This window comes from Camarhynchus parvulus, chromosome 8, assembly GCF_901933205.1.
Source record: "Camarhynchus parvulus chromosome 8, STF_HiC, whole genome shotgun sequence".
Lineage (NCBI taxonomy): Eukaryota > Metazoa > Chordata > Aves > Passeriformes > Thraupidae > Camarhynchus > Camarhynchus parvulus.
Window position 1 is genome coordinate 133,294 of NC_044578.1, and position 20,956 is coordinate 154,249.

General features: G+C 44.5%; 1 protein-coding gene across 1 annotated transcript in view; it reads left to right on the forward strand.

Annotated features, from left to right (window-relative positions):
- Positions 1–20,956, forward strand: part of CRYZ (crystallin zeta) — a 60,543-nt gene that overhangs the window by 2,702 nt on the left and 36,885 nt on the right. The gene's annotated exons all lie outside the window — the stretch shown is intronic.

Consider the following 20,956-nt stretch of genomic DNA (forward strand, 5'->3'; position numbering starts at 1 on the left):
CGCAGTAGACTCGGAAGGTTTTCGGCTGCTTCGGCCGTCGTCCATACGGACAGGGCAGCGCGGGTAGCCCCTCCCTGGACGGCCTTTGGGAAACACCCGAGGGGGGCGGCAGTAGGAGAGCTTCCCTAGGAGTTATCTCTGTCCCCCGCAGGCTGCCCAGCTGCTCTGTCCGGAGCCGCGCCAGGCTGGGGTCAGCGCCACCGACGGCCGTGCGCACCCATCTATCTGCTCGTCCTACAGCTTGCTCTGCAGGACACCGCGAGGCCCGGGAAAGGGGGGAGGCTGCGCCGGGACCCGCGCAGGTATCGTGGAAACCCTGCACTCTCCCAGCTGCCCCGCGGAACCCTTTCCCTGTGGGTCCGGGGTCGCGCCCGACGGCGGAGCGGTCGGCGTGTCCAGCTGAGCGCGATCTCCGCGCACGGGCTCTGCCCGGCACCGTGAGCAGCCCGCGCCGCTACGGGCTCACCGGGCCCCCGTCCCGCACCGCCCACGCCTCGGGTCTCGTACAAGCCCTCTCCGGCCCGTGGGCCGCGATCGCTGTCGGGGCTGCGGCGGCGGAAGGACAGAGATGACGGGGAAGGACGTGTGAAGAGGGGGCGGCCGAGGCGAGAGTTAGCGGCCGGCAACGGAGAACGGCCGGCGAGCAATGCCGGGCGGGGTGGGCCGGGTCGGCTGCGGGAGCGGCTCGGTGGACACCTGGGCTGTGCCGGGCAGAGCGGGCGGGAGCAGCGGGGCCCGGGAGGACGAACCTGGCAAAGACGAGTGGTAGCCGGGCAGCGCCGCCGGCTGCAAGTCCCCTCGGAGGAGGCTGCCTTGGGCTCCGAGGCACCCTGGTGGGTGTCAGCCCCCGCCGAGGGGGCATAGGCAGCCACCGCTGTGAGGAACGACAGCTCCGTTCCCCACAGAACAGCAAATGCTTTTCAGAGAAAAAACAGAGTTTCAGGGCAGATTCATCTTTCAAATTCTTCCCCAGCCGATTTGTGCCCGATATACAGTGTTAAGTGTCTGTATTAAAGTGAAAATATCTGTTAAAAATCGAGCACATTTGGGACTAGCGAGCTAAGCTGTTTTGTTTAGTAAGTGGGCAAACTGGGAAGGGAGCTAATGAAATAAAGGTGACTCGTTCATACCAGGTCTGAAAAACACAGAATGCCTCCAGAAACGAGATTCTGGTTTGCTGGCCACAGGTTACAATTGACGAAATGTTTGCTTATGTCTACAAGTAAATCAAGATTTACAGTTATGTAAACTGGTGTTTACAAAGTGCTACTGTAATACTCTGAAATAAAATACATTTATTTGGAAAGTGCAGAGGCTGCAGGTTTTAAGTAGCAAGAAGTGCAGTGTTCTAAGTAGAAATGAGAAATCTTATTATTCTTGGTGCTTATCATTTTTAAACTGGTATGACAACATTAACTCTTGGCTGACACAGAACTGAGTGGGGAAATTTTAGCTGGTGCCAGAGGGATGTTGATGTGGAGGAGAATGAAGAGCCTGAAGAGTGTATGTTTTTGGTCAGACATCTTTTATTGAGTTTAGTGCCTGAAAGCATTCCAGTGCTTTTGGGCAGGTGACAAAATGGGGAAAATATAATGTTAAGTTTAACACAACTACATATGTCAACCTGCTTGGTTTGAGCTGTTTCCTGATTTTAACTAACCTGTTCACACAGGAAAAGACACTGGTCAGTGTTTAAAATACATCTTTCATCTATGAGCACATGGTGGCTGCAGGAAAAATCATTGTTTTGTGGTACCTTGGTTATAATTATGGAAATCTGGATCCAGCCCTATTCCTGCTGAAGTCAGCAGCGCCCCAACTACCATGTCTTTGCTTTTGAAGGACATTAAGGATAAGTTTCACTGAGCATATGTAAAAAAAAAAAGTGTAACTGAAGAGGCTGATTACTTAAGCAGCATGTTAACAACACAGTCTTATTCACCCCACTGCTCTACACAAAACCACTCATCACATTTTTGGGGCCCAGGATATGTTGTGCTCTCATTATGCACTCTAGGTACTCTTTATACTCCACAACAAAAGTTGACAGAAAATGAGATTTTTTTACTGGTCATCTAAGATAAGCTTCTGTTTGTTGCCTAACTTGATATTGCAGAAGGACAAGAGAGCGACAGAAGGAGCCAGTAATTTTAAAAGCAACTGTTTGTTTTAATAGATACAAGGAACACTTGTTGAGATGAGTCACCTCTGGCTGATTACCTGAAAAAGGGTTTACATACAACAGCACTTCATTGTTTAATGTTTTGTTGTTCCTTGGTACCAATCTGAATGCTGGTGCTTGAGCAGGAGAAAAATTATTTCATCAACTCTCAGGGAAAGAAAGTTTGAGGGATGAAAGAAAACTTAGAATTCAGTGAAACATTGACTTGCCATCACAGTTATACAGACTATAATATAGAGCCTACTGCCCTATTATAAATATCCAAACACTTACATCCCCTCCAGTCAGCTCCTGGTGACGCTGAGAGGCAGATTTACAAAACAAAGTATGCAATGGGTCCATGCTCAGCATTTTGTGTCACTTCCACAAAAGCGAAGCCCTTACATTGCCATGCTCCTGCCCACTGGAAGTCTCCCGGTGTGTGGAGCCCAGTCGGGCTGGAGCCCAGGGTTTTGGCAAGTGGAACACACACAGAACTCTGTGAATGCCTGCCAGCTTTGTCACAGCAGCAGCTGTGAGGTCATCAGGTCTGTCTGGTTTTGCCTCCTAGGTGGCTGCAAGCAGAGTGAGAGACATGGCCCTTCTCTGCCTTGTTTACTGGTTATATTCTGCAATGTTTTTTGCTATATTTCTGCTTTTACTGTGGAAATCTGCACTTTCTGGTGAGACAAAATCATAGGGAGTTCAGAAATGGAAATTACATTTATCCTCTCTTCACTGCAGTTCATACCAGTGTTTTGGGGGATTTTCATACTGATGTTTGATTGTTCCCCACATTCTCATAATGCTGCTTTATGTCTGAATGTTGGTCTAAAATGGGATATGAATGATCCCATAGGAAGTATTTCAGACTGCTAAATCTCTGCAGGGGTACAAGAGGAGAACATATGGATTCTATTCAGTGCTAGAGGCTATGAATGTGTTATTCACCTATGATATGTGTGACTAGATGATATATACAAGAAGCATGAAGTCCGACCAGACAGCAATTATATCTAAAGACCAAAGAAGGTGTTGGTATAGTGAAGGAGTCCTTCCCATATTAAATGAATAGTGAATGTAGGTTAAGATTGTTGATTGGTACAGCAGAGAAATGAAAATGTCAAATATGCAGTGCCCATCTAACCACAAATACATCTACTGGAGCAAACAGAGGCACTAGTTAGGACTCATCCCTGCAGTAAGAAGGTAATTGGTGTGGTCTATGATGACACTTCTTGAGGGGACACAGTTCACTGATATGCTTGCCAAACTGGCAGATGAGGTACCTTCCTCATTGCCTGATGCCCTGGGAATAGTTAAGAGCTGTCTCTGCAATGTTTATTTTATGCTGTTTTTTGCCATGTGGAGAATTTGTGGTTAGCATTGGTTGTATCTTTGGTGCATTCCAAGGGAACAACGCTTTCTCTCTGGTGCTCAGGCTGCCTGAAAATCAACAGCTATATTGATTCCCTTTCTTGACCTTCTCATTTGTGCTGCACACAGCTGCAAGCTTTGGCTCTCAACAGGCTTTAGGAGCAGCCCAACAGTGCAGGGTCACATTTGCCATCTTCAGGGGAGAGGTTTGTCCACCCATACAGGGGAGAAATCTAGGCACCACTTGGAGAAAAATGAGATGAGACAAACTGCATCAAGGTGGTGGGAGAGCAGCCGGACCATCCAACAAATAATCTGCTTCATCTTATATTTCTTTTCTGATTTGTGCTGGGGTTACCGACTTCCGTGCCAGGACTTACCCCATGAGTGTCAATGGGCATTGGTGGGACACATGTACATCTGTGGGCAGACAGTTAGTGTCTCTGCGTGTGCACAGGTGGGCTGATTTAGAACACCCAAAACAGCCCAATAACTCTTGGACCTCTACTAGTCGCATGCACATGATATGGTATATGGGATGGGAAGAAATGTGAGGCTCTGTTCTCTGGTGCAGTCACATGGCCAGCAGCTGAGGTGTCCCCACTGCCCTGGGGACATGCACAGCTTTCGTGTGTTTCTGCTGGTGCTGCGTCCCTGTGGCACAGCCTGTGCCAGCGCAGCCAGAAGCCCTGGCTCTGGCAGTGCTGGGCACCGTGCCCCAGCCCTGCTGCACAGCCTCTACTTGTTTCAGTGCTCACATCTGTCTGTGCCTGCTGTCAGCTGAGGGAGGGCTTTGACCCTCGAATGGGGTCTGTGGGCCACGTGCCCGAGCTTTACCTGGGCGTGTGCAATGCCTTAGCTAGAGACATAAGTCCGGGTTCTATCTGCGTGCTTAAAAAAGAACAAAGCAGGCTGCCTGGGGGTGAGGTGCATGCAGAAATGTCAGTACACAACATGAGGGAGATATCAGTGCAAGTCTACAAACCATTCCTCTCTTTATTTTAGCAAGTGTCAGACCTTCCCCATCCTCAGGCTTATGTCTGTCTGTATATTGTACACTGTAGTTAAAGCTTTCTTGCACTAATTATTCTATGTAGTAGATTCTGTGTAATCATCTTTGCACAGTCCTGAAATTGTTGAGCAATTGTTTTAGCCAGAAATACTAAGAAGCAGTGGAAGTATTTATCTTGGAGTCAGTGGGCACTGCACACTTTACACACTTCTCAGTTCATAACAAATTAAAAGATTTGTTTCGGTTTGGCTTTATCTAGATGTGGCAATTTCTGATTAGGATTTAAAGAGAAGACTTAAAATTACTTAATTGTGTTTTGTGTACCTCTTATTTAACACTGCAAGCAAAATAAATCAGAATGGGATTAATTCATTTTAATTTGTTGTTGTTACTAATTATATAATTAAGACCTCAAATACAGAAACAGTTTTATTTAAGTGGAAAAAGCCTCCATGTTTCAAAATAGGTATGTAAGAGAAATAGAATTTATTTTCAGGGTCAATTTTAATAAATCATATTAAGTATATTCCTGAATCCTCCTTTCTCTGAAGTTCATATCACTAAAGAGTTCTGCTTGGTGTAGTTGAAGCATTCCTTCATTCTAGCTCTGCTGTCTTTCAGGGTTTGTAGAAACTCTGGTTTTACTGTAAGAGAAAATTAAGAACCAAGTATGTTTTCACCAGTTTCATTTGGCAAATGAACTTTTACTCACTCTGTGTAAGCACCAGTTGCATTTTGATACCAAGAGTAGTTAAGATAGGACAGCCTGCTCTCCAAGTGTGTCTTTGTGGTTTCAATGGCCACAACGTCTTTCATTTTCTCATGGGATGAGGCAAAATATTCCTCCTGCCTTACTTTCAGAGAACAGTTAAACACCTTCTCCAACAAAAGTTCATAATTTTGAAGCTCAGTTGAGGTCATCTGCTCCCACAAAATGCATTCTTCAGGGTTTGTGTCAGTCTTTAGCCAGGTGCATCTCATGGTGTGCCAGGAGGCTCCTTCCAGCTTGGTCCAGCAGAGAGAACAGCTCTCACCTCCTTCAGGGTCACCTGAAGGACTGTCCTTCTATGCTGAGTGCCCGTGGGTCACATTGGTGCAGGATTTGTCTGTTTACAACCCTCTTTCTCTCATTTTAGGTGTGAGGTAATATCTGGGCAAAAGCATGAACTCATGGATCTGATGCAAATGGCTTTAAAGTCCATTGTCAGGAATGAAGAAGGAAACAGAATTAGACCAGCTTAGTACATAGGAGTGATGATTCAAATATATTCTGCACTACATATGTATGCCTCCTTCCATTTAAGTTCCCAAATAAAAACAATTATTTTAGGAAAGCATTGGAAGAATCATGGATGCAGTTAGGGACGTAATATCTTCCTCTGCAAATGGGACACTGGAGGAAGCTTAACATTCTGCAAAAGTGACATATTGTTTCCCTAAATTGTTTCACTTGTGGCAAGCTGATTTTTAAAGTACTTGTCCATCAGAAACTTTCTGACTGGTGCTGACGAAAGTCACAATTGTTTTGTTGTGTTGAGATGAAGCTGAAGTTCTCTAGTCAGTTAACTGAATTTTGCCTGTGTCAAGTCTCATGTTTCTCAAGATGTGTGGAAACCAGCTGTGTTGTGGAGGAAGGAGTGGGATGGCTGTGCCGACGCAGGAGAGGATTGTGAGCAGGACGCTGTCCCCAGGTCTCGCTGCCTCAGCAGATGGCCAGGTCAGAGCTGCATGCCAGCTGGGCTGTGCCTGCACTGCCACAGCAGAGACAAACACGGAACAAATTTTATCAGATATTTTCAAGGTAATTCTTTCTGGAGGGATTATCAGATTAAGTGCCAGTCATCCTAGCTTTAGCTAATTTCATCTGTTACACTGTCAAAATATTTTCCTACAAAAGATGAGGGATCAGGCTGCCTTGTTTTTGAAATCAAGGGCATTTTTCTGTTGAGATAAGTTGTCCTACTGTGCTTCTCAGAAGAGAAGGAAATTCACGTTTTCTCAAATCTGTTGCCAATGTGCAGGTCAACACTTCAGAGTCAGAGACCAGGTGTGGGCCAAAGTGTAGAACACCCAGTGTGTGCACTCTATTGGGGTCAAAACAGCTGGTGGTTGCAGGGCTGGCAGGGCTGCCCATACGATGGGTGCGCCGTGGGCACTGGCTGCTCACCCCATGGACAGCCGTGTGTCGTGGTGCCCTCTCCTGCCTGTGTCACAGGGGCCTCACTCCAGACCTGAGGAAGCACAGAGGAGGGGAGAGCTAGGTGCTAAATCCTGTGTGTACCTCAGGTGCCTTGTAGAGATAACAGTGCTTGTTTTGGGCAGGTGACATTGCCCTTCAGTAACTCAAGGCATTATCAGTCTTGATTCAAAGCCCTAACAGCCTCTGGAACAAGCACTTACAGCAATATAGTGTCTTACTTATTTGCTTGCTTGATATAAGAGTGCAAATGAATGACAGTTGCTCAATTGCCTCTAAATTACTGGCTCTTGAGCACTAATCTACCATTTCCCTTTGGTATTTTTGTTTTCCCTTGGGGGGCTGCATTTTGGAAGGAAGGATGCGTTTTGACTTTGAAGTGAAAACTTGGACTTTAAGGCTGACATATGCCAAAGAAGGGTGTTTGAAATCCCTGAGAGCTTTCCAACCATATGCCAAAAGAGATGCTCTCCCACCCAGACAAACCCAGCCTACAGTCCTTCTTCCTGCAGAAAGAGCCCCTCACAGTGCTCCCCTCAGACTTTAATGAGTTTAGTCTGCAGGATTTCCTCTTCCAGTGACATTATCAGGAGAAATTACCCTATACCATTACCTGTGGCCAATGAAGGCTGACAGGCCTCTCCCAGACTGTGTCTGACGCCCCCAGGACAGGAAAGTATTGTCTGGACTTAATCCTTTGAGGCTGCTCTCACCTCTACCTTCCAGCTTTCTGCAGTGGCAGTGCTGGGGCTCTCTGGCCCGTGTTCCTGCGGACCATGGGTGCTGCCCATTGCTTTTACACTTGGGTGCAATGGGTGCCTATGGGAGGCCTTCTCCATGGAAGCCCAGGGGAGAGGCTGCAGGGAATTTTTGTTGTCGTGTGACATCCAGGTACACAGGGTTATAGCCAAACACTCCTTTTTTATTGAGATTTTTCCTTCCCCTCTGATGTTACTTTGCAACATTCATTGCATGGATATATCATCCACTATGACAGTCTGGGAAGGGTGCACCTCAGGAATGTTCAGGACTCTGACGGCTTCACTTTACATCTTTTGGCTATGTCCACAGCCAGATGCTGTCCAGCCTATGTTATGTGACTCAGAGCACTGTTGGTTTGCATCCACTCTATCATTCTATATCTACTACAAAATTACAACTCGCAGAAATTCAGGCCTCTCTGTCTGTATTACTAGAGTAAGCAATGATCCTCTCTACACAACCTGCAAGGGTACTGTGAGTTCCAAACCCATGATTAAAGCACCTACCTAGCAAAAGACAGGGAAACATTTTTGCAAGGAGGCTTTCCTCAGCTCTTGTCTGATAATTTTGGGTAACAAAAGGTGATGTCCTGAGGTGTCAACCTGGGAAGAATGAAACAAGGTTCGGGAAAGCATTCACATTCTGTGCCTTGTGGCTTCAATGCTGGGTTCACAAGACTGCAGGGAGGACTCCTGGGAAAAAGGCAGTGTTGGCCTGCTTGGAGGGTACCCAGGGGAAACATCCTTTTTCCCAATCCTAACTTCAGCCCACTTTGGGGGCTGACCCTCTGAGGGGATACAGTCTGCAGGGAAGGATTTGTCATGGGTATTAGCAGCAGGAATTCTGTCGAGTGTCACTTTCCTCTCTGGCCCAAGTGCTGGATTGCTGAGGAGCTCTCTGTGCCCATGTCAGCCCAGTGCTGAGCTGCTCTGCAGGGGGGTAACCTGGCACAGAGCTGCAACTTGGACATGGAGGATGGAAGGGGGATTAGTGCTTCTTGAGGATCATTTTGGTTTGTGACTGCCTTCTTGCTTGAGGAACAGAGGGTCTTTCCTGCTCCTGTGAGGCAGCAAGTGTTAAACCCTGTCTGGGGGCCCTGCTAAGGATTTGCATTTCTATCTCTGCTTCTGATTCTTCAGCTTTTCAGGGGCTCCATTAGCCCAATCACTAGCTTCACTGATTGGAGAATTAATCTGTTTTTTTGTTAATGTCAGGCCTTCATGTAAAAGGCTTTAACTTGGCTTCTCAGTCAGTTCAGTAATTTTTATTGGGCCTCAAAAGTATTCCATGGCTAGAAGACATGCTCTGTGTAAAACTCACAGCTTCATCTGGTAGTGATTTGTCATTTACCAGGCTTTGGGCTTGCTGCCAGCTCAGCTGTTGCCAAACAAAATGAAAACAAGGGAATAAAATGATTATCAGAAAAGGGCTTAGAAATGTTGCAAATGAAAACTAAGAATAGCTTAAAACTAAGATAAGGATATATATAATCAATCACAAAAATCATGGGGACAGGCAACAAAGGAGTTCAGGTTTCCCCTAGACTAGAGTCCTCTTCACACTGAAAACATTTCAGTATTGTCCCTCAATATATGGGATTTAGTGGACCACCAAGACAAAATTTCCTGTGAGCCTGGAAAAATGGACTTGTCTCTGTTTTGTATCCTTTGCCTACAGGACAGGGGGAAGTCCATTTTCAAATGGACTGCCTAAATCCATAGAAACTTGGAAAAAATTTCAGTTTATGAAATTTTTGGGTTGAAGGACAGAGCACAATAGGCGAAAAATTTTGTGTAACATACATCAACTTCAAATGATCATATTTAATTTGTATAAGGCTTTGTTGTTCCTTTATCCTACCACTACTGGGTTTTTGTTTAATATGCACATTTTGGCAGAAGTTGTAACTTGATGTTACGAATTAGAGGTCAAAGGATGGTGCTCATTCAACAAATAATTTATTCAAAAAACAGGCACTAATAGGACTTGCAAATTGTTTAGGATACAGTTCCATGGCTCTGGCAGCAGACAGTGGTGAAGGGAATTCTCCACAATTTTTAATTGCTAATTTAATAATTTTTCTTCTCAGCTGTGTAAGATAAGTCAGTAAAATTTAATGGAGGCAGAAACAGAGGTGTAGGGAAATTAATGACTCGCCTGGGGTCCTAGAGGATTGGGGTCTAGCACGGTGCCACCCCAGAGCACGTGGTGCACACGAGTGGTGCGGTGTGAGCATGCTCTCGTTAGCTGGGCATCACCATGCAGAATTCTGCCTAGGCAAGAAAGAGATGGCCCTGTGTGGAAGAGGTTGTGCCAAACACGGGCCAGAAGGGTGGATGGACAACCAGGGAGACAGCCTCATCTGGGCTGGGTTTGGGGACAAACATGCTGGACCAGAAGCAGCTCCTGTTTATTTGCCCTAGCAAGGTATTCGCAGTTGAGTGATGAAGTCAGAACTCAGTGAGAACCATAGCTCTGCAAGCCTGCTGCAAGATATCTGACACGCAGGTATTGGCTTCTTGAAGGTTTTTTGCCTTTTGGTAGAAAGCAGCTGAACAAAGAAACAGCTGTTCTTGTAACTTACACTTGTCTAGGCTCCAACCCTAGTTTTCTCCCAGCTTTCTCAGTCCAGGTATCCCATACACTAAAAAACTGCAAGGACTAAATTTTCTCCACTTTATCCACTGCCCTTTTCATGGTTATCCTTCCCACAATTAGTGCTACTGATTTCATCCCTTACTCTCCTTTCCAAAGCCAGTCTTCCTCTTCCTGCCTTAAATTTTTCTTCTGCTTTGAGATGCATATTGCCTGAGCTACTTTTCTCCTGCTGTGCTAAATTGGCCCTTGAGGAAGGCAAAGCCTTCCATCATCACATATCATTGCTGATTTTCCCTTACAGAGAGGAATGACTGCTGTCGAGGGTGTCCTGGCCTTGATGATAGGTGGCTTGATGTCTGTTATGGTTGTAGTCTTCAAATACATGAGCAGCAAAAATTTCCTTCTCTTATGGCCTTTTTCTTCTTTCTTGAATGTGCACTGAGAATAAGGAACTTAAAATGAACTGGCAGTGGCTGAATAGCAGCACAGTGGAATACATTGCTGTCTGGTTCAGAGGAGGTAGAATGCTGCTGCTCTTGGTATGAGATGCACTCCTACCTCCCATGTGCCCCCACCCAGAGCCTCCGCTGATGTTCAGGGCTTGTATGATTTTAATGGTTGCGAAAAAATGAATGTCTATCTCCTTGATATATTTAAGGAAGCTATTAAATAGTGAGCTGAAAGGAAAACTAAAATCAAAGAAATGTTGTTTTATTTCAACCTTTAAGATTGATTACCTTGGTAGTGCTGTAAGCTGTGCTATATACAAACCTAACTTCAGAGGTGTTAATGTGAACTGATACCTATAGAGACAACACACTCAAACAAGTGTCTGTTTATTGTGCCTGAACCATTGCTTAGTGAAAGACAGAATCTATTTAGACAAGACGATGGGTAAAGGAAGACAGAGATGCTAAATAGACATAGGAAGGCAATGATAATTTAGAAACTGTTTTATATTATGTATCTGTAGAACAGTGACATATGTACGTTTTGATACTTGGGAAATGTCAATTTCTTTTCCATGCTGTGTTCTAATAAAAGCATGGATCTAGTTTCCCTAACCATGAACATATAGATGGTGACCACACAGAAAACTTGTCTTATCCTGTTATCCTATTTCCAATTATTTGGGGTCATTTGAATTAAGCAAAGTAAATGTGATAGACTTGTGGCAATTGTTTGAACTATTTGGAAGATAGGTTGATTCTGAATTCTGAAAAGATTTTTGGTATGTCTTGATGCATTGTTTGAGGGTGTGAAAGAAGTAAAAAGGTGACATGGCTCATCCTGGTTTGCTCTATACTGAGGTCCAGCATGATTGCTGTGGTTTGATCTTGGTAGCAGCCAAGCCCCCCACAGCCACTTGCGGAGAGGCTGAGGTATCCTCAGTGTGCCCCACTGGTTCCCTCCCACAGGGGCTGGCTGGTCAGCAGCTTATGCTAGTTGTTTATGAGTATGTGTGTTTGGTTTATTGCTGACATTCTGTGTAACTGTGGGTCACAGAGATTCACACAGATGCTTTGTTGGAAGGGTTGAGCAGTACAGGTAAATAATGTGGTGGCTGCTGCCATCTTTGGAGACATTCAAACCTGATCTGCTTTCAAAGTGTCCCTCCATTGAGTACAGGTCCCGAGATCATCTTCTAAGGTTCCTTCTAATTAAAATTATCTAATGACTTTGTGATATGAGGAATTTACAAAAAAAGCTGACTTATTCGTTTATCATGTCTAGGTGTTTCTTCAGCATATCCTTGTTTCCTACTGCACTTCTCTGAGAATACCCCATTGATTAACTCTCTGCACATATTTTTGATTGTTTAATTACATGTTTATTACTTATTCATGCTTTCCCCAGAGGAAGTCTAAATCCAGGCTAGGTGGTTGGCTATGAGTTACACACCCAATCTGAAAATGGATATTCATTCATTTTCTTAATTCGAACCATGAGGTCTATTGAGTACTTTTGTACTCTCAAAACAAATGACAACGAGTATCTTCACAGTCTCTCTGGGCAGCCTACTCCAATGCCAAATATTCAACAAACTTTCTCCCCTAAGATGATTTCCAACTTTACCTCAGATGTGCTGACCTCATTAAAACTGGGTTAGTGAGGCCCCAGGAGGTTTTGGAGGGCCCAGTGTGTCCAGCTGGCCATGTTCACTGCCAGCAGCTCCTGGTGACCTGAGCTCTGGACCACAGAGCAGAGGATGAGGGCTCTGGCACAGCCCTGGCAGGGCTGACTGGCTGCAGGGTTCTCCACTTTGGGGGTGTTTCTGGACAGACCTCCGTGCCAGCCTCCCTCCTGGGCTGGTTTCTCCTCTGCTGCCAGCCAGCAGAATTGCCCAGTTCAACTGTCTTGGACACGTTTAGGGCACAGGAGGTTTAAAACCTCAGCTTCCTAAGTTTTACTTGAAAGCTTGACAATCAGAGGGAAGCTGATCCAGACTGCAGCTGAGGATATAATCCAGCTGCTTTTGTAGTGTAGTGGGCTGGAGATGAAGCAGCACATGGAGTGTCTCTGGGCATATAGGTGATCTCTTTATGGATAAAACCAGTTGTAAATTAAAACTGATTAGAAAAATAGAGATTAGAAAACATAGAGCGCCACAAAATGAGTCTGATGACAGGATCAGCTTCTATTAAGCTATCCGCAGTTTAGAGTTCACCAACTTAAGATGCAAAAAGCAATCTTGATTTAAAACAAACAAATAAATCTCCATTTTTTTCTGGTTTTCCCATGCTGTTATTCCTACTGTGTAATCTGAGCACAAAGGAAAGACCGCTGCTGAACTTTTTGAAGCCTTCATTTAGCATCTGTATGAAGAACATTAAAAGAAATAATACAAACAAGTTGAATTATACAAGTTGGTATATAAGGAGTCTTAGAAGATTGTATCACAGATAAGGAAAATGCCTAGAATTTTCTTTTTTGTATGTGTAATGCCTTTGCAACCTACTCACAACATTGTTCCCTTCATGAGGGCCCCCTAATTATTTCATCATGCAGCAGGAAATTCTGGTAGGTTATATATAAACAGCCTGAGGCAGAGACCTCTTCATCAGATAGAGCGTGACATCTGACATCTGTGCAGCCTGCTGCTCGCATGACACAATCATCTGGGCAGCCCGAGTGCTGAGGAACGCCGGAGCAACTGGGAGCATGGGGCTAACGAGGTGGCAAATGCAAAGCTAAAACTTCATCCCTTCCCTGTCTGGTAGCCACGTCCCACCTCTCCGCAGCAGGCATGGTGCGACAGCAGCTGGAGCAAGGCTGGCTTCCCAGTCCTGCTGTCCCCAGAGCATGGGCTGGCGCAGCTGCTCCCTGTCCCGTGTGGCCCTGGGAGGAGCTGCGACCTGCAGTGGCAGGGCCACCAACAGGCTGTAGGTCCCAGCTTCAGCTCAGAGCACCTCCTGGCATGGGTGGCATTCCCAGAGCTCGTCCTGGCACCCGTACACCCTGCAGAAAGGCACCAGCTCCCCATGCTGCCTGTGGGAGCCTGAGATGCCACAGTGAGGAGTGGCTGCAGGTTGGAGACAGCCAAACCCCAAGTGATGGTGATGGATTGGGGCTTTGTGTCAGACATGATGTGTGACTGCCTTATTTTTTCTCATTGCACATATTTTTTTGGTTCCCAACAAAAAGGCAGATTATTTTCCCCTGAATGGATACGTGGTGTTTCTACTTGGTCAGTAGCGTTTCCTTGCTACAGAAGATGGCTTCTCAGGGAAGTTGTTGGAAGTAGCAGTCTAGGAGGAGTTTGAAAGCAGGTGCCAGCAGGCCCCACTTCTGCCCTCCAGCATTTCCAGCCTGAAGCTCCATGCACTCCCACACTCCCTTCCTGCCATGGATTACCCAGGCCATGCTATGCGTCCAGAACAGCACTGCTTGCTCCGACACTTGGTGAGTTTGTCTCTTTCTTGCATGAAAGAAACAGACTGCCTGAAAAGCAAGGGGAAATCCTCTGAAGAAGTGTTTTAGGGAAGCAGCAGCTCCCTGTTGTGACATGTACTTTTCCCTCTAGTGTATGTTTTCACTGTCTTCAAATATACAACTTTGTTTCATTAATAATGTTGTTGTTTGGACTACTGCTTTCTGCTCTCACGTGTCATGGATGTTTTGAATTAAACAAGAAAGTTTTTCATGCATTTTTTGACATTGGCTTTAACTTTAAGCCCAGTCCCAGAAAAACCTGTGTTCACCAGTTTTCTGAACTCTGTCCAAATATGTTTACACAGGAAAATATTCTTTCCATTGCTACATCTAAGGACATGATAAATTCCACAAGTTTTAGGAAACTGAGGATAGTAACAGTATTTGGAGGCTTTTGATCCTAATTCCAGACTATTGAGGCTTGAACTCTGCTGAATCTCCCACCACAACATCTTCTTCAAATGTTTCATTATCAGTCCTTTGTCAAATTTCAGTAAATCAGTAACTCTAAAGATTTCCTGAAAAGACAACTTTTTTCCCCCCCTTTCATAAGTAACTGAATTAGGTTGAGTTTGCTTGCTGAAATCAGCTGTTTTTAAATCAAAATGTTTCACAGACTGGAATTGTTTCCTATTTTCTTTTGATGTACTGTTTGCATTAGTTACATTTGTAACCAGATAATTCCATATTAACCTTTTTTTCTAATCTACCATTCCTTTATTGCATCCTCATAAACATCAGTATGCACCCATTCACTTTAAATTTGAAGACCAACATGCAACATTTTTTTTTCTTGGTAGAAGTTTAAAATTTAGGGGTCTGTCTCCAAGCTCCATCTGCATTTTTAAGATTCTCAGATGATCCTGACTTTGTATACTTGTGTTTATTCCTCACTTGGGTGGTGCTTCTTATCATCCCTTTGTTTCAGGGTGAATAAAATGAAATGTCTATCCTTCAGGGTAAACTTAAGACTTTTAGTATTTCTGACAAATGTAAGTAGAGTTTAAAACTGTCCTTGTCCTTATAGGGGATTTGAATTTCCCAGATGTTTAGCCTGATTTGTCAAAAAATAGAGCTGAAATCTGGGTCCATTTTTTCCTGTCTAACTTTGCAGAGAGAACATTTTCCATTTCCTGTGTGGGTGAAATTCAGGAGATGGCCAATGCTAAAAACATTTTTTATTTGCCTGCTGTTCTACCAGGTGCCTTTTGAAAAACATGTGTTTGGTCATACATTTGTACCTGCTTGATACCTGAGACACTTTCCCACAAAATGGAACAGGCTTTTGGGGATCTTGGGGAAGAATCGAGGCTCTGGCTACAGCTAAGAAAAACCATGCAACAGGTAAGGGAACTGCAGACCCAGGCTAGATGTGAACACAGCAGACTTTTTTCCAGAAAGAGGGTGAGGCTGTTGCTGATGTATGGCGTCACCCTTTCTCATTCCAGTCTGGAAAGCCTCTTTGGAAATGATACCAAGATGCATACTTGGTAACATTGAGCTCCTTGAATCCAGTAAATCTTGCCCCAATTACTGCTGGAGTTCACAGCACACTGCAGGGATTTCAGGGCTGGCAGTTTGGCCGCATGTTTTATATATGGGTATATTTTAGGACATGATCCTCTCTGAGGTTCTGCCTATTCTAGGTTCAGAGGACTTTTCTTCTCCACACGGCAGCATGAAATGTTTATTAAATTTTACTAGTTCTTTAAAGTATATAGGCAATTAGCTGTGTCTGAGGCCAAATTCTGAATAAACTGTCCTGGGTTTCTGGGGGAAAAAAAAGGTATTCCCCTCTGATATTTGGCTAGCAGGTCTTGCTAATATCACAGTCAGCAGTTGAGTGATCTTTTCTAAAACAGAACCTTTTGTGCAGTTTTTCATCAATTTTACATCCCTTGATCAGCTTGGTGTCTGAATCTGCTGTGTAAGTCTCTTGTATCAATGTCCAGCAAATGTCAGTATGTCAGGCTCAGGTGGCTTGGTCTCCTCGACTCTCTCTTAGTAGCATGTGGTTCTGCTTGTGAAAAAAGAGAGAAACACATGGCTTAAAAGAAGCCTTGATTGATGTAGCTCGCATAGATGGTACGTTTTCTGGCAAGCCTACGATGGAGTAAAAGGATGATTATTTATCTCTCTCTCTCTGGTCTCTAGGAACCTCTAAAATTCAGCAACCTGTGAAATCTATGACACCCAGTGTCAAAACAGTGGAGTGGGTGGAAGTGAAATTTGGTGTCATGGCATCTGGGCAGTCCTGGTGAAGATTTCACTCTGGGCTTGATGCTGCTAACCTGTGTCTTTTAAGATCCTTCACTAATAAATATTAAAATTTAATCACTAGTAATTATGTCATCAGTTCCATCTATTGGAAATAGCTGGGACTTAAGATGTGGAAGATTTTTAAGTAATTTTGACCTTCTGCACCAGAAAGTATGTGCAATAAATACCTCTGGTTATCTTAAAGATCTTTACGTTCTCTTAATATTTCTTCTTCATCTCTGCATCAAACTCCTGTAGTTACTTCAACAGAGGAATGAGAATTCTCTGCTCTTTAATAGACATTACAAAGATATTACATGAAAGAGAATGGTAGAGGAAGAGACTGTATTTCTGTTTAAGAGGTCTAAAGATACGTAAGTTCGAAGTAAATCCTAAAATAAAAGACTTTGATATGGATGGAAATTTCATGAATGAATTTCTTTTCCTTTTTCCCTCTGCTTAATGAAGAACACAAGTAAAATTGCAGTTCAAACACTTGAGTACTGAGGCAGGCAGGGGGTTGATTAGAATTCTCTAATTATAACTAATGACAGAAATAACATGGGCTCCTGTTTTGCCTGGATGGCATAGGAATTGAGCAGCTCATACAAATACAGCATGGTTCCCCTTATTTTCTTTATGGCAGATGGTAGAAAACTGACTCAGTAAACCAAACTGCTGTTTGAGGTTGTCAAGAACAGGACCCTCAGTCTGCTCTAAGCTCTGTTCACCAGGCTCCTGGTCAAGGTGGAATGGCACTGATGGGAAAGGAGTGGCAGGCACTGGGGATCACAGCGGTTCTGCTGTACCTGCTCTCTTTTGGGCTGCAGCCAGTTATGGGCTGAGACTGACATCTTGCTTAGGGCTCCAGTTACTCTGACTTGGGCGCTGTGCTTCTTCCATATGTTGTACTGTTAGCAGTGAAATTCCTCTGGCTGGATTGGGAATGGTGTTGTTCTGGTGCTACGCTGAGAATCCCAGTGTGCATTTCAATATTTACTCATACTCCAGTCTGTGTGGAATCTCCTAGGAAGGACAGTCCAGGAAAAATAGCTTTTTTGTTAAATATAGTCAGAATAAGATACTTATGAATGCATTTATTGCTCTGCATCTGCCCCAGTAAGCTCCCACCAAGCTCCATTCAATCAGCAGTGTTGTCAGCTCCTCTGTGCAGTGCTGCCCAGAGCAGGGAGCCAGGCACTGCCGGCTCCCCCAGGGCAGGGACTGTGTTCTGTTAAAGGACTCCTCAGGCCTCGGTGTCAGTGGGACAGTTTCTAAACCAGGGTATGCATCACGGATACTGTTTAAAAAACAAATCTTATAATCCTGTTTGTTTTGTCTACTAATGAGCAGATTCACTGAAACAGACACCTCATATCCTGAAGCAAAATTTCAGTGCTGAGTGAAACAGAAATGATAAATATTTTTGTTATGTATATTTCTTTGTCAATATTTATACAACCTGATTCCCTGGGTAGCTGTGGGTGAAATCACAGAGGGTAAAAAAGAATCCTTGAGCTTCTACCTGACTCCAAGGGAACCAGCCCGTGCGCGCTTGTATCAAAGGGAAGCAGGTGAGGAGAGCTGGGAGCGCGCGGGGCCTGGGGGCTCTGCCTGTGGCAGCTGTTCCTGTGCTGCTGTCGAGCCCTGGTGCGCAGGGCTGCTGGGGCAGAGCCCACCCTGGCTCTCAGCTCTGGCCCAGCACCCTGCTGAGCCCTGGCAGGGCCAGCTGCCCAGGCTGTCACTGGGCAGTGCCAGCGGCAGGGCTGGGGCTCTCGCTCCTCAGTGTGCCCTTGGCTGTGCTGGCTCGCTGTGGGGCACCCCATGGGCAGCCCCTTGGGCTCAGCTGGCCCTGCCAAGCAGCACCTGGTGTTGTCCCCAGGTGATCCTGGGGTTGCTGCCGAAGCCAGTGGGAGACATGGCATCCAGCTGCAGAGAGGTGCAGAAGACCTGCCCATTTATTCCAGTAAACACAGAGGGAACAGTGAGTAACAGGGCAGAAACACAGAAGCAATCTGGCATGCAGACCACAATGACACCTCTCTTTTTAAAATTTTTTATCTCTCCAGGGAATCACATGTTTATTAAAGTGCTACAATTTATTGTCTCACACTTCCTTTAGGCTAATCCCAGAATTTGCTAGAAAAATCCCTTCTTGTAGAGCATACATTGTAAATCTGTTTTGTTTAAATATGGTTCACAGTAGAACTTTGTGAATGTCAACATTTAAGCTTAGCATTTTTGAGTCTGTATGAGTAACGTGGTTTCACTCAAAGTGAGAGTATCCACACACACGTGCTGTGTACTTCCTTAAAGCTCAGGAGAAAATGAGTATGTGCAATACATGTGGTTCACTGTGACTGTGGAAGTGTGGCCTGATAGCTGGCTAAAGTGACATCCTCTAATAAACTGCAGTTACCCGAGTGGTCTCCTTTCCTGTGATTACAGAGTAGATTTAATACATTAAAGCAAATAGTGAGGCAGTCCAGGTAGAGGAGATACTGACAAGGGAAAGAACTACTGAATTTTAGCAGAGTCTGATTCTTGCAAGAACCTCAGAACATGAAATATACCTTTAATTTAATTCTTCAGTTTCTTTCACATTAGAAAATACAGAAATCAGCTCACTCATTATGGCCAAAGTGTTTGAGCTCCATACCCTTCGTGGGTCCCTTCCTTATGTTGTAAATCTGTATGATTTTGATCATAAGAGATATGAAACGGCTCTGGTATTCAGTGAAATAGTTGTTTTTTAAAGGTTCTTGATTAGACTATCAAAATGGGATAAATTACATTTCTGCTTCAGTGGTCAGAGGAATTTCAGAGGCATGCATCTTCATTAAAAATTATGTATTTCTCTTAAAGAGATATGTTTATTTACAATTTATATTTATAATTTGTATTTATTTTTATTATCTTTATAACTTTTTTTATAATAGATCAGTCTATCAAATAAACTAGTGTGCTTTTGGGTCTTGGAGTATAAAATACCACATCACTGACTCTGAGGATGTGGCACATTTCACTCCTGCAATCCCTACAATTTAAATAAATTATACACTGGGTACATCTGGTCCAAAATATTTCAGTTTGCTGCCAAAGAAACAATGCATATCTCCAGCGCTTTCACCCGCAGCATCTTCCATTTCCACATTATGATTTCAGGGCTCCTGTCTGCAACAAACCAAAATATTTTCATATTAGGGGAACTTTGTAAGTAGAGATAAGACAGGCAGATAACCTCTGCTAGACACTGAGGAAATCCCAACCCCATTCACAGGTCCCACAAACAGGGACCTGGAGTGTTTTGCACAGGTGTGATTTGGCCAGCACTGGTGTCTCAGTGCCAGCTGGTGGGAAGCATCATCTCGGGCAGGGGTTCCCTCCCGTTTATCCACACCTTGTATTCTCTCCTGGAGTCTGGTCTTGAAGTCAGCAGTTTCCAGTGGTCAGAAGAGCAGAAGATGACTCCCAGCAGAACGTGGGAGCAGCACGCAGAGGCCATGGGATGATGGATAGCAGGTTCCTTCACCTGGGAGTGAATGTGCATGTCTTTAGGGGCACAGGCTGCACACAATGGCCTGGCCACAATGGCTCATGTGTACAGAGCTAGTCTGAGCTGAAATAGTTTTGAGAAAGGACGGTACAAGAGGCTTTAATGGGGTAGTGGCAAGTATCTACTGTAGTCACTCAGGGATGGATTTGGAAGGGAAGAGAGATCAAAATTATTTTGGGAAGGAAATTTCTTCCATTTTTTTCTCCATTGAAGTGCAAGTTTGCACAGGGACAGTCACTTACAATTAAGTTCTGGGGAGGTTACCACTGAGTGTAAAATGGTTTCTCAAATGATTGAAAGATGCAATGCCTTCTCTTTGCATATCTCACAGAGAACCACAAAACTCTTGAAGAAAAATGCTCAAAAACAATAAAAACGTTGTCACTTTTGTTATTTCCCCCCTACCTGGGATTGCAAACAGGATCTGGGTAGCTATGTGTCCCTGCTCTGGTACAAAACTGCCAGGTCTTCCCAGGAGCATAGCCTTGAGCAGCACAGTTACAGAATTGTCCAAAACCAGATGGTGACATTGAAGCTGAAATTGCTCACAACTGAAATACTTTAGTCCTAAATTCCTCCCTGATGTTGCTCCATCAAAGGCAATTACTTTGGCCTCCTCAGCCAGCATCCTTCTGGACTTTGCCAAACATTTTCGGCTTGTTCCTGTTGCTTGCAAATGGTTTTAGAATGAGTCCTCCTCCCATCCCACAGTCAGAGAGCATGGTCAGTGGGCAAAGGCACGTTACAAGGAAAAGAGCTGCCCCTGCCTACGGATTTGCACTTGACCTGAAGAGATTATGTATGATGTAACACTGATTTATTAGTGGGTCTAATAAAGCTGGAAGGTTTTTAGAATTTGTTATTTATTGCTTGCATCAAATTCTGCCAAAATGCTCTCTTCTTCAGAGAATGTAAAATAATACAAGGTAAAAACTAATAATCTCACTCATTGGAGTCCACAAACACTTGGGCAGCTGGGCTGCTGCTCAGCTTGAGAAGCACTGGGTTGGCTCAACAGACAAAATCTTGACAAGGTCCCCTCTTTCCTGGTCACTAGTTCAGATCTAGAGCAGGTTGATAACCTCCTTGGGGGATGTGATG